Source organism: Hypanus sabinus, chromosome 7, assembly GCF_030144855.1.
Source record: "Hypanus sabinus isolate sHypSab1 chromosome 7, sHypSab1.hap1, whole genome shotgun sequence".
Taxonomy (NCBI): domain Eukaryota; kingdom Metazoa; phylum Chordata; class Chondrichthyes; order Myliobatiformes; family Dasyatidae; genus Hypanus; species Hypanus sabinus.
This window is the reverse complement of record NC_082712.1, coordinates 35,764,167-35,778,822: the sequence shown is the minus strand read 5'-3', so window position 1 is coordinate 35,778,822 and position 14,656 is coordinate 35,764,167. Positions and strand designations below refer to the sequence as shown.

The window sequence follows — 14,656 nt, the reverse complement described above, 5'->3', positions numbered from 1 at the left end:
CTTTATTTCCCACCGGGGTGCCCATGACAGAAGGTTTTGCCCATAGGCTGGGACAGCAGTCTCAATGGGAGGATTCTGGGGACTCGGTGATCCCAAGCAACAAGCCCACTCTGCTCTCCGGAGCAAGCACATTTCTCTGCAGCTAAATGCAATGCCAGAGGCAACAATTCAAAAAGGGTCTGCCTTTCAGTTTTTGATAACATTTCCCACTCTGAAGGTCATGTGACTAAAGAGAAACAACCAAATGAAATGATTGCCCAAGGCTCTGCTGCCAGCATATGCTACTGTGCAGATGTCCGGCAGCAAAGGATTACTTTGCAGGTTCAATCCTGACTGCCTGCCTGCCTATAGCTTGACAACTCACTTGAATAATAATGCTGCACATGACCCCCACACTGCTCCTTTGAAGCTTCATGACTAATGAGTACCGATCAACAACATGTCATAGATGCAACTACCTAAATTGCAACTTTAAAAATTTGAATGAGCCATCTGTTTTGTGTTATTAGTGGTGCCATTCTCTAGGGGGTGGGGATTGGTGCCTATAGATTTCCAAGTACCACTGGCTTCCATCAAAACCAGTCAATCAACCCAAACAAAGCAGACCACTTTCCTAAATAAAGAAACCCTATACATGTTCACATGACATAATTCTGTAAGAAAAATGTGGTTCAGATTATATATTTTTTCATCTCATAAGTAAGAGTGTTATACTTAACATCCTTTGTATATACAGTACAAGTAGTCTTCATAAATACTATTAGGCAGTGATATCTAACCATTTTATTTATGAACTGTAGAACCCCAGATGGAGCTACATGTATCATAAATTTTAAACCTATTGTCATTCATTTGTAGACATTCAAAGTCTCTGCTACTAATATTGGTGTTCCACCAACGGAACAACTACCATAAAAACATCCTCAGCACTGCTGGAAAAAGAATTAACCTGATTCTTGTCCAGTGAGTACTATTCGACCCAGCCAATTGGCTCCTTTGAAATTAAATTATTAAAACAGTTTCTTGTAAGTGCATTTTTTTTTAAATATGTCCTTATATTTCCATTGGAAAGCAGAGGCAAATGTTTGTCGTGACATCTCCTGGAGTTGTTAATCCACCCTTGTGTTGGGAATTCATTAGCCAAGCAATCTTTGACATTGGTACTTGAAGAGCAGAATACCCATCAGCACAATACCTGGCACAATTTAGTGCAACGTTGTAGCTTTGTGTTACCCCTTCTCATAATTAAAGATCTCAACTACAACACATTTTGTACAATGGTTTCCACTTTCCAAACGGGAAGGTGCACACTTATTCAAAAACACTACTGCTCCCATTTACTTTGCTGTGAACTTGCTCTTTAAAGCAGGATTCATATTTTCCCAGATCCAGTCCAACCTGGCACAGTTCACGGTTTCCTCACAGCATGCTCAGACTGCAAGCAGAACTTTCCAACTCTGTGGCTTCTCCTTTCTTCAGAATTGGGAAAATGCTTCTCCTACTCATATTCTAACTTGTCCTATCCAAAGCCATCACAAATAATAATTACAGAATCAATTGCCATTTCACACCCCCAATGCTCACTGGAGCAGACTTTGTACACATCCTCAAATTTTTTTTTCCCTTTTACATTCTTTTGTGCCTTTCATCATTTCAGGCATACAAGAATAATCTGCCATCATCAACGTCATGATAACTGGCAATAAATGAGTGATTGATGCAGAACATGCCAGTATAGCGGGAAATGTCCAAACTGAGATTGAGGGAAAATGACCATGGTAAATCACTTTAAACTGCACAAACTAAAATTAATTATGTTATGCAATGTAAATTTCCACATAGGTATTCTTTTCTCAGCTTCCAAAAAGCTTACATCTTATAAATATGTGGCCAACATACCCTCAGTATTTGGGATCTTAATGTCACAGCCAAAGTTTCCTCAATTTATCTATTAGTTTATTTTATAGCTGTGTGGACCAACCATTGCTCTGAGCAGGAAATTTCTCCATGGCCTGAAAACTGCGTGGCACTTTAATAAAACTTTATATAAAAAGTTCCAGCTGTGCAGCCATGAAGGCTATGTGCACAGGAACATTTCAGTTACTGCGTGGCCATGCACCCGTGCAGCAGTGGTCTCAGCTATGGTCTACTGACCGCTTGCCCAGACGTGGGCTGTCAACTGTTCTATGATGACTGAAACCACACTTTGACAGTCTTTCTGAAAACCTCAGGCTTTACACACCATTAAAGATTAAAATAACTGCCAGGCAGGAAATATTCAAGAACCGTGGAAAAAGCCAATTTTTACACCCTACCTAATTGTACATTTAGTCACTGCTGAAGACTGTTTAGACTAACACTTGTATCTAATCCCATTGGTGACTGAGGAAGAGTTTAATTAAAACCCTCTTCTCGGAGATGGGTGATAATGAGTTGACGTTCTTACCTTCCATGCTGCTCTATTTCCAGGATAAACATACACATGCCCAGCTTTCCTTCCAGCTCGTGCTTTATTGACTTTCCCAGTACAGTAACCAGGAAAGAAACCACCCCGTGCTGATCCTCTTTCCACTCACCTCCTTGGATTCAATTCAGCTGCTGAAATGGGGCACTCAGTAGAGCACACAAGTCGTAAAACATGCAGGCTGCTCCACTATCATACTCTAGGCAAAGCTCCAGAATACCGATCCCCTTACCTTCCCGCACAGCATAGAACAAGCTACGTGTGTTGCTAATTGCATGGAATAGGGGAGTCACTGCCTGAACTAAAGCGCAACCTGTTTCGTTTTTTTTTAAATGATCTCTGACCTTGCTTTCAATGCAACACTTTTTTAAAAAATGCTGCACTGTTGGGATCCTCATGTCCTGATTATTTATTTAAAATTTGCAGCAGGTGAAGTATTATTCATTCCAATAATTTTTTAGCCTAATGGGAGCCAGGCTACCCAAATTCGAAAATCTAGAAGAAGGGAATTCAGCAAAGCATCAATCTGAGGACTGTGCGTTACAATCTGATTTTATTCATTTATATTCAAATCTATACTTAAACACTAGAACATAGAACAATACAGCACAGTACAGGGTCTTTGGCTCATTGTGCTGACCTTTGAACCTGCTCTTACTCTTCCCTTCTACATGGCCCTCCATTATTGTTACTGAAGCTTCATCAAGCCTCCCTCATGTCCTCACCATGCAACAGGAGACCATCATCACATGTCTGACACTTTTATAGAGAAAAAAATTATGCACAAAACATATCCTAGCCGTAAGAAGATGCCCAGGAGTTTCTGCAACACTTTCCGTTACTTCCCAGCCATTCTTAGCTTCATGAGCTAAGAAGTGGTCAGCTTGGTCTCCAAACTAACTCAACTTTTAAACAAAGTTTGCCAGTTTCCTATCAGACCTTTCATAGACAAGGAAATCCTTTCCAAAGATACTTCCACTCCAACCCCACCCATCACCCTCCCAACTCCCAAACCAGCTGAGCTCCTGCAAACTCATCACGGTTCAGGGGAAACCCGAATGCATACTTGTTTACCTGACAAAAGGCAGGAAAAGGGCAACGTGGAGTTAGTGAGGTCCAACAGGGGAAATTACAACAAAAGGTAGCTTCGCCTTTTGTCTTGAACATTTGAAAATAAGGAAAGGTTGTGTTCATTTTACTTGTATTAAAGGAAACAAACTTAGTATAAACAGGAGACAGCGCATTTAATCCTTTGCTGCTGTCTTCTTATAGATAAGTGACGAAGCTATGCTTGCTTTCTTTGCAGGAATATCAAGGACTATGACAAAGAGGCTCTGAAAACACCAGCATAACTGATTTAGTTGCTGCTCAGTTCCCCCAAGTCCGCTTTGTAAGGAGAACAAAACTTCGTATTATTAGAGAGGAGAGAATCCAGTGGTGTGAATCAAAGCTGGAGTGGTGAAACCAAATATCTGAACATTCCTCTGTGGCCTCGAGTTCAATCAGTCCTTGAAAGGCCCCATTGAGGTGCTAAGTACGTGCCCAAACTAACTACACCTACAGACTCCTCGGAGCTGCATTTTGAGCTTCAGCGTGGGAGTTGCCATTCTTCCCAGCTGCTCCTCGTACTTTGCCAGTACAACTTCCAAACAGAAAGTAACCGTTTCTTTGCTGCATTACCAGCAAGGCTTAGACTTAACATGGTTCATCTCTTTAACAATTTAAGAGCATAAGAAATAGGAAGAGGATCAAGTCATGCTCGATCGTAGAGCTCATTCTATCATTGAGAAGGATCAGTACTGCTGCTGCACTCCTTCTTCAGCAGGGGGTTCCCAACCTGGGGTCCGTCCACAGATCCCTCGATGGTATAAAAAAAGATTGAGAAACCTTGCTCTATAGCATGTATATCCTTTCTTTCAGCAAGGAGTCCAAAATTGTACACAGTATTCCTGGTGCAATCCCTGCATGGTCCCAAGCAATTGCAGCGGGACTTCATTAGTCCTGTATTGAAACTTTCAAATAATAGAGGCTATTCCTTTGTTGCTCTTGAACATAAGCACAGCATGCTAACAGTAATCACAGCATCCCAATGACTTCGTTCAGCAGTAGCACTCTCATCTGAAATCCTTGAGTTCCAGTTCATTGTAATTCAACCATATTCCAAACAGAAACAGAAAATATAACTCCCACACACTATATAATATATTGGCATCCATTAGTCGCGAGAGACCATGGACCTTGGAAAGTTTCCAGGGGGCAGGCCTGGGCAGGGTTGTATGGTAGACCGGCAGTTGCCCATGCTGCAAGTCTCCCCTCTCTATGCCACTGATGTTGTCCAAGGGAAGGGCAAGGGCACCTGTGTCATCGCAGAGCAATGTGTGGTTAAGTACCTTGCTCAAGGCCACAACACGCTGCCTTAGCTGAGGCTCAAACTAGCGACCTTCAGATCACTAGACCAATGCCTTAATCACTTGGCCATGTGTCAACACTATATATTACCATAAATAACTTAATAATAGAATATTCCAGAAGATTGACATTCAACCATTACTTAGAACATAATTGAACAGAAGGCCCATTGGCCCATCTAGTCCAAGCTAAACTGTTAACATCCTTAATTATTAAAAAATATCTCTACCTGATATCTCTGACAAATGACACGACATTGATCAGTCTTATTTCTAGCGGTGACAAGACAGCCTACAGAGGAGAGGTCAACATCCTGACACAGTGGTGCCAAGATAACAACCTCTCCCTCAATGTCCAAAAAACAAAAGAGCAGATTGTGGATTACAGGAGGAACAGAGACAGGCTCGTCCTAATCAACATCAGTGGGACTGAGGTTGAGAGGGTGAGTAGTTTCAAGCTCTTCGGTATACACATCACTGTAGATCTCACCTGGACTGTACACACTGGCTGGGTGACAAAAAATAAAAAGCACAACAGCATCTCTTCCGCCTCAAGCCCCCAAATCCTCAAGACCTTCTACAGGGGTACAATTGAGAGCATCCTGACTGTCTGTATCACCGCCTGGTATGGAAACGGCACCAACCTTGATCACTAGGCACTGCACAATGTGGTACAGACAGCCCAGCGCATCTGTGGATGTGAACTTCCCTCCATTGAGGACATTTACAGCAGCAGGTGTGTAAAGAAGGCCTGGAAGATCATCGGGGACACCAGTCACCCCAACCACAAACTGTTTCAGCTGTTTCCGTCTGATGAATGATACCGCAGCATTAAAGCCAGGATCAACAGGCTACAGGACAGCTTCTTTCAACAAGCGATCAGACTTATAAATTCACACATCTGTACATTGCAATGGAGTCAAAATGCAAAGGTTTTTACTCCCACATGTTGTGAGATGGTTGTAAGATTTAAATTCAAATTTCACATCATACAAGCCAAATTGATTCCCATTTATAGCCACTTTTACCAAGATGAATTTGTAATAGCAGGTGCTCCCATTTAATATAAACCAGTTTTAAGTTCTTCGAACTACTTCCTTGGAATTAGTCCAGTATACAGTCTCTGCACCCCCATACCCTGAGAAGGCATCATCTGAGCTGTACGGTGTTTGCAGGCCGCACGCCAACTACGCCCGAGACAATCAGAACAAACCACATCACTAACAGCGCAGCTGTAACAGAAAAACTGTTTTGGGCACAGATCATACTGCCATATTCAGAAAACATTACACAGTGATGAGCACAAGTTCTTGGATCAAATCAAGAACTGTTGCCCTCTTACCTACCTGAGGAAGTTCCCAATTTTTGAAGAACTGAATGGGGCACTTTCCTGGTATCCTGTCACGTCCCTTCGCCAATGCTGAAAATAGACTGCCAATTTTTTTTTTGAGAGACTTCACTTCACTCCTTTCAAGTATAAACACTTCACAAATTCACTTACTCTATTATTTTTACTGAGAACACTCTAGACTCCTTCAAATGTTTCAATGGGATGTTTGAAATTAACTGAAATGAAGACATGGACAACTACTTGGTCTAAACAAGTCATCTAAAAGATAATAGTTCTAACTATGCAGTAGTGCTACAATACTCCAGAGCTGTGTCTGTTCTCCAGTTACTGACCCATTTGACACTGGAAACACTTGTTCTTTATTTACTTAATCAAGTAGAACATGCAAATAGAAGTGAGCAGCAGCAACAGCATTCTGAACTAAATTGAGTCCTAAGATCCAAATCCCCAGATCCCCAAAGCCTTGGTTTCAGTCCATCAGTTTAGCTGGGTAAATCGCCGTGAAGCTTGCAAGCACGAAGCACAGCAGCCAGGGCAATCTCGCAGCCTCAGCGTGAAATTGGCCCAACCCTCACCTCCAGACCCTGCTTTTCCAGTCTAAATTGTCCAAACAGTGAACCGTGCCTCGCATTAGGGCCTGGGCCCTGCCACAGCAAAACACTCTGGGCCTAGACCACGCTGCCCAGCAATTTGCTCCGGGCCAATACTTTGCTGTCCAGCCCGAAGCCATTCTCAACCTCTCCAAATTGGCTCATTGCTTAGAGCGATTCAACCTCACACCCAGGTTAGTAGGACAGGCATCAAAACTCCTCTGGCCTCGGTGACTCCTGTCCAAGTCACTCACTCCAACTCCACCAGCGTCAATTTTGCAATGCACCAGCACAGACTGTCGCTCGGATTCTCTTTGCCTTCGCTTGCCTCTATTATTTACAGTGATAGTTTATCACAATTTACTTCAGAAAAGGTGTTATTAGCAATGTTTTTTAGTCAAATTTCTTGCCTTTCAGACTACTAGTGAGTTGTCACACGCCTTCAGTAGCAACATTGTAAACCAGAAGTGAAATGTCTCCCAGTTGCCTGACTTGCTGAGTTCCTCCAGCATTCTCTTTTGTCTGTGTGTTGTTCCAGTCTCTTAATACAGACACACATCGCTGTTCACATTCTGCTCATAAGTTAGGTCCTTAAATCCCAACATTTGGTTCTTAACCTGGCACCTTCCATCTCAGTCAAACAAAATAATCAGCAATTCACTGCGAATTCACCTTAAATATTCTTTACAAAAAGTGAGTTTACATTTCCAGGAAACACACTAGATAAATCATCAACGAATACTGACTGAGTTACGGGGTGGATGATGGACCTTTGATACTGTGCCCAGCAGAAGGAATGGAGTCTACAAGTCTGTAACAAGGAATACCTTTGTGGTTTTGTTAAATAACCCCAATCTTACACATGATTACAAAACCAGCTTGCGTCTGGAGAAGAGCCACTAAAGCTCAAAAAATTGTCAAACAACAATCTGCCTGCACGTTAGGCATTAGCATACATGCTTCCAGTCGTCAGCACACACAAACATAATTGCACTAAAATTCATAATGCAGAAACGAGTTAGTTGGCCCAGCCAGTCGGTACTGTCAATCCTCTTCACAAGCAGTGAGCCAAGTCCTGCGCCTGCCTCTTTCTGCATATCTTTATTTCCTCTACCTGCAACCAATCTGAACTATCACTGACCAACTCCAGTCATCCACGTCAGAATGACTTGTAGAGATGTTTCTTTTGCTCATTCTTCTAAGCCTGTGCCCGCTGGCTTAAATACTTCACCTTTTGGTAATGGATTTCTTCCTCTTAATTTTGAACCATTTTCAAATAAAACAATGTGATAAATGGGAGCAGCATAGGAAAAAGCAGGTAAGATTACATGGTGTACAAGATCACGACCTGTTAAAATAGAGGGAACCTCGTTAGCAAATGACATGAACGCAATTACTTATTAATACACTCATTATTTATTCATTTTTTTCATATTTGCAAACCGTCTTCTTTTGCACATTGCTAGATCGTCAGATTGTGTAGTTTTGCTTTGATTCTTTTGTATTTCTTTTTTCTACTGTGAATGCCTGCAAGGAAATGAATCACAGAATAGCAAGGGGTGACATACATCACAGGTCCTTTGATAATGAACTCACTTTGAACTTTGAAGAGAAAAATTCCAGGGCCATGGAGAAAGAACTGGGAAATGGAACTAATAGATTATCATACATATTACAAACTGGCAATTCTATGGTTCTATGGTTCTGTCTTTTAAATTGCCACGATATACCATTTGTGTTCCTAATTTTATTTGCCCTTACTTTACGTTCACTCTCTTTGAGGGCATGCTATGTTAGCCCCTAGAATGTCTGGTGACTCTTGCAGGCTGCACCCAGCACATTCTCAGATTGTTTGTTAATGCAAATGACGCATTTTACTGCATGTTTTGATGTACATCTGATTAATAAATTAATCTAATCTAATAAATAAACCTAATCTAGTAGCATTGTCCGATTTCTCTATACAACACATTAATTGTAGATCAATTAACATATATCCCGCTTTTCTGTTCTTCCTTCCTAAGTGAATTTTGTTTTCTCCCTAGCTCTTTATAGTTCATCTACAACCTTTATAGCCTCTCCCTTAATCTATCTGCTTTGCTCTGTATCACCCTCACAGATCACTTCCCCATCTAGCTTTGTTTTGCAAGCAAACTAGAATAGATGAATATTTCCTTTTCCATTTTTGGCATGGTCTGAGATTTAGACAGCAGGTCATTCGCACAAAAGGTAAAACAGAGCTTGCCACGAACTCTGAAGTATAAAAGGAGTGTTTAGAAGCTTCACTGGATCTGAAAATATTACTCAGAGCTGTCCGTGAAACTATGCACTATGTTAGAGGGAATTAGGAACATCTGAACACAGACCATCGCGATTTCACAAATACTTGAAGTCATCAGGACAAGCTGATAAAAGCTGATGAAGGAAAAACACCCAGGATTATTTGGCTTCCTGAGTAAAAAGCAACAAAACGAATAAAATTGAATTTAAATTATTCATTAAATTCAGCCCAAGTTTTCTGCGCTGTTTTGAGCACCAAGCATTAAGTAGCATCTTTAGGGTTTGAAGAGCCTACAGGGAGAAAGACCAGAGTTATGAACAGTTATGCTTGCTTGTATTAAGAGACTGATACTGCTATTCCTTAGTGTAAAATGAGTTAAGGGGAGTACAGATGGTGGTATCCAGAAGGATCAATGATCTTGATTAGAATAAATAAAGAGCAGGCTTTTCCAGTGGTTTACGGGTCAGAACACAGACAAATGAACTGACCGTAATGCTCCAACCATAATGCTGACCATAGCCTCCAACCTGATGGCATGAACATTGATTTCTTGAACTTCTGGTATTTCCACCTCCCCCCTTCACCATTCCCTCTCTCTCCTCATCTCCTTACCTGCCTATCATTTCCTAGTGCTCCTCCTCCTTTTCTTTCTTCCATGGCCTTCTGTCCTCTCCTATCATATTCCCCGTTCTCCAGCCCTGTATCTCCTTCACCAGTCAACTTCCCAGCTCTTTACTTCACCCCTCCCGATTTCACCTATCACCTTGTGTTTCTTCCTTACCCTTCCCCACCTTCTAACTCATCTTTTTTTCTCCAGTCCTGATGAAGGGTCTCAGCCCGAAATGTTGACTCTACTCTTTATTGTAGATGCTGCCTGGGCTGCAGAGTTCCTCCAGCATTTTGTGTGCGTTGACCATAATGCTAGGTGAGAGGTGAGAATGTCTCCCTCTCAAAACACAGTTGGCATGATCAGGAATGTTTTGGCTGAATAGATGGTGGAATGTTATATGTTACAAATTTGGAAACATAATTAATGAGAAACTTGTGCTTGAAAATCCCAAGAGGTCAGCAGTTCTTGAGAAACTAAAACCACCCCGCCTTGACACCAACAATCAAAGTCACTTAGATCACATTTCTGCCCCATTCTGATGTTTAGTCTGAACAACTGAACCTCTTGGCTATGTCTACATGCGATTATGCATTGAGTTGCTGTCATGTGATTGGCTGGTTAGATATTTGTATTAACCACCAGGTGTTTAGGTATACCGAAAAAGGTGGCCAGAGTGGAAATCTCAATGAACTCATGAATTATTATCAATTTCTAGTCTGAAATCATGCCCATTCTGAGCACTCTAATTTGCCAGATCATATATTCCCCAGAATCTTACACATTTATACAACTTCTAGCCAACTGATCTCTATGCTTTGGGTGAAATCCATTTCACTGATGAATAAGTTCCACTACAGCTCAACATTACACAAAGTACAGATGATCAGTGAAATCTGGAGCTTTCAATCTGCTTTTCATTTCAATGCATCATCAGGACTGTTTTTCCAATTGTAATTGCATTAGCACAGCATATTAATCCTGGGAGTATTGAAAATAGTTTGTTTGGTACTGAAGCAACCTACAGCTAACCATTAACTTGATGATACACTACAGGACACTGAACACATTTTTAAAATAGAACTTGGTAAGTGTATCCAACAGTTTTTTTTGAGGCAATATGTAGTGCTAGAGACAATGTACTTTATGTCATTTTCTTAGGAATTGAAACTGGGCAAATACGATGGAGAACATTTTGTGAATAGTGACCATAATTCTGCACGTTTCAAGGTAGTAATGAAAAGATGTAAGATTGGTGTTCTGGTTGCTACACAATGAAATTGCCATAAAACAGGAATGCAGTTCCTTGCTCCAACACAAAGAGCACCACCCCTTCCTAAATCATCAACCTCTACCATCGAGGAGCATAACAGCAACAGGCACATTGGAACAGTGTCATTGGCAGGTTCCCTCCCAGATCAACACCAGCTCAGTCCTTCAGTGTCACAGAGTCCAAGTCGTTATACATCCCACCAAAAGAGAAAAAGCATTTCAAGACGGTGCCTCATCACCATCATTTAGGTATGGCAATAAATGTAAAACTTGCCAACAATGCCTAAATTCTGAAAAATTAATATAAATATTTTACTTAATACATAATTTTTGGTTGTACTTTTGACCTGTCAGCGAAAGATGCTGCTAAAAGTTCTAGATTTGTTTTGATCCATAACACCCTCGCACAGAAATATACAAGCTACTTTAGTAATCATGGCCACACTTCTTTGCATTTTGCAAGCTCCTGAAAATTTGTTCCCCATTTTTGGACTTTTTCTTTAAATAATTTACAAGTCCTTGACTACGGAAAAGAAAAGCTAATTGATTTGTGTCTGAAAACCAAATCAAAGTTTACTTAAGATACAAGTAACTGAAATGAGCAATGCAAAATAATAGAACAAATCAGAGCAAATGTCTTTAATTTGCATTGCTGTTGAAATCAAAACATTTCAAACCTTGCTACAGATAAAATGGAACTGTACTTGCTTAAGAACATAAAACTGCACTGAACCTTACCCCCTTTTTAACTGTTCAATCATTGTGAAAACACTTAGCTGCTAAGCCACTGAATTTGCTGCTCTTGGGGTCAGATTGCCGAGTGGCTGGAGAATCTCAAGAATGAGCTCAGCCTTTGGAATTCAAACCTACTGGGGTCAACAGAACTGACCAACGAAATCCAGGCCAAATGATCAATATCTCAAATCCACTCTCCCTCATTCGCGTAGCAAGTGCTTCGTCTGACAATCTCAGCTCTCAAACTATTTCAGTAGACCTGCCTTCCCTGGCCTTTCGATGGGGTGACTGCACATCTCCCCTTCCCCAAAGATGCATTTTTACTTCAACATTTAATTCATTCCTCACTCACAATTTCATGTCCAGTCACTCACTTACGCTCTGCTTTTTGGCTTCTGAGGTGAGTCACAAGGCCACTGTGGTAATTGTAGACTTTCACCAACAGGGCAGTGATGGCTGACAGAGAAGGCGAGTCAATAGTTTGTAAGCTGGTTCACACCTTCAACCACTTACGTAAGACCTTGGTGTGTTCTCAGTGTTATCCTGAGTGCCCACCGAGTGACCGTGCACCATTCTGTTTGCCCCTCTCCCATCAGGTAGAAGATACACAAGCCTGAAAGCACGTACCACCAGGCTCAAGGACAGCTTCCATCCCACTGTTATCAGACTCTTGAATGGACCTCTGGTAAGAAGGACTCCTGGCCTCTCAATCCACCTCATTATCTCGTACTTCATAGTTTACCTGCAATGCGCTTTTGCGGCAGCCTTTACACTTTAAATCTGCATTGTTTTTGTTTTACCTCAATGCACTGTTGACATGATCTGTATAAACAGCAAGCAAGACAACCTTTTCACCATAATCTTGGTACATATTACAAATATAAACTAACACCAAATCTTTTATACCGTGAGAACCCCAAATAGGGTGCCCGTATCAGGAGACTAGTTTTGGGCATGGCCTCTCAATTGAGTCATCCGAGTGTAACTACAGTCTTAGTGTCTGGGAGAAGTCACTTACTCACTGAAACTTCTGGTGAACTTTGAGAAGTTAGTTGTCCCACATGAAGTCTGCCATTATCACAGCAGAAATTCACACCATGATTATGGACTAAATTATTTATTAATTACACACCAGAAATGCTTCAATTAAACCTTCATAATTTGAGATTATGCAGCCTACCGGATACAAAAAAATCCCCATCAAACACCTCCGGAGATGAGATTAAGTTTCTGACACAGATGCAAGATAGCACATGGGATGCCTGGAAGCTATCGGCAAAGGGCACGGCTGGAAGCCATCAGACTAAAGATAACATGCCAGCTGCTTAAAGAAAGAATGCAATTTGTCACAACAACCTGGCTCTGCAAACTCTCAAGGCAGTTCAAAAAATGCCTAAAAAAATGATAACTATAAGTACAATTTCCCACCAACTCAATAAAGTCGTAGAAAGGGCACTAGATTCTAAACTTTGCACCTCCCATTGCCACTGGAAGCTACAGATATAGCCAGCCTATAACAGAACAGCCAGCAATGGCCCTTACCTTTTCTTTCTTTTACTGGTCTCCCAGTACCAGACGGGGGAAGACGCCAGAATAAAAAGCCAGGGAGGGTGGGGGGAAAGGGAAGGAGGATAGCTAGATGGTGATAGATGAAGCCAGGCAGGTGGGAAAGGTAAAGGGCTGGAGAGGAAGGAATCTGATAGGAGAGTCGACCATAGGAGAAAGGGAAGGAAGAGGGACGGGGGGGGGGGGCGGTGGTGGTAGGCAGGTGTGAGAAGAAGCAAGAATTCAGAATGGGAAGAGAAGAGGGGAGGGGAAAGGAATTTTTTTTTAAACCAGAAGGAGAAATCTATATTCATGCCTTCAGCTTGGAGGCTACCCAGACTGAATACAAGATGTTTCTCCTCTGCCCCCCAAGGGTTCCCTCATCACAGCACAAGAGGAAGTCGTGGTCCAAAACTTCGGAATAGGAATCAATTAAAATGTTTGGCCACCAGAAGTTCTGCTTTCGGTGGATGAAGCAGAGGTGTTTAACGAAGTGGTCCCCCAATTCACAACAGATCTCACCAATACAGGAGGCTGCCTCAGAAGCATCAGATACAACAGACAACCCTAGCAGATTTGCAGGTGAAGTGTTGCCTCACTCAGAAGGACCGTTTGGGGCCCTGAATGGTGGTGAGGGAGGAGGTGAATGGGCAGGGGCAGCACTTTGACTGCTCGCAAGGGTAAGTGCCAGAAGGGAGATTAGTTTCCTTGCTACCTTTTTATAGGTATATATGAACTGCAGTAGGCCACTTAGTCCTAAAAACAAGTATGACAGTAGTCAGATTGTGGTTGAACTTTATGTCAATCCCACCCATCCAGCTTTGCTTTCATAAGCCAGACTGTCGTTGCCCAATGAAAACCCATGTATCTCTTTGAATCTGATAGTTTCAGCTAACGAAGCCTCAGAAGCTTCAGAGGCAAGAATTCCGGAATCCCATTCCCTTTGTGTGATTGAGTAGTTCTCAACATCACCCCCTGAATAGAAACAGGAGAAAATCTGCAGATGATGGAAATCCAAGCAACACATACACACACAGAATGCTGGAGGAACTCAACAGGCCAGGCAGCATCTATGGAAAAGAGTACAGTCAACATTTTGGGCCAAGACCCTTCAGCACGGTCCATATATCCTGCTGGCCTGCTGAGTTCCTCCAGCATTGTGTGTGTGTTTCCCCTGAATAGACCCAGCTTGCAACCTACTCTTCAGTACAATACCAATTTCAAATAAACAGTCAGTCTGAGTGTGGTTTCACATAGCACCCAAGTAATTTCGTTAAACTTTTGTCAAAAGGCTCAATCAAGAGACACATCTTCAACGATGGAATGTAAATGGACAGCACTTACAATCTTGGAGAAAAATCTGCAATGTGGATATGTCCCAATCTACATTTGATACCTTAAAT

At 41.8% G+C, this 14,656-nt stretch overlaps 1 protein-coding gene across 16 annotated transcripts in view; it reads right to left on the bottom strand.

Annotated features, from left to right (window-relative positions):
* lhfpl2b (LHFPL tetraspan subfamily member 2b) overlaps positions 1 to 14,656 on the bottom strand; it is a 197,455-nt gene that overhangs the window by 135,874 nt on the left and 46,925 nt on the right. Inside the window, exon 1 of one of the 16 annotated variants that reach the window (XM_059974475.1) lies at positions 6,219 to 6,348. The exons of the other annotated variants lie outside the window; for them this stretch is intronic. The gene's annotated coding sequence lies outside the window, so the exon portion shown is untranslated. Of the gene's footprint in view, positions 1 to 6,218; positions 6,349 to 14,656 lie in introns of those variants that run through there. 16 annotated transcript variants of the gene reach the window in all.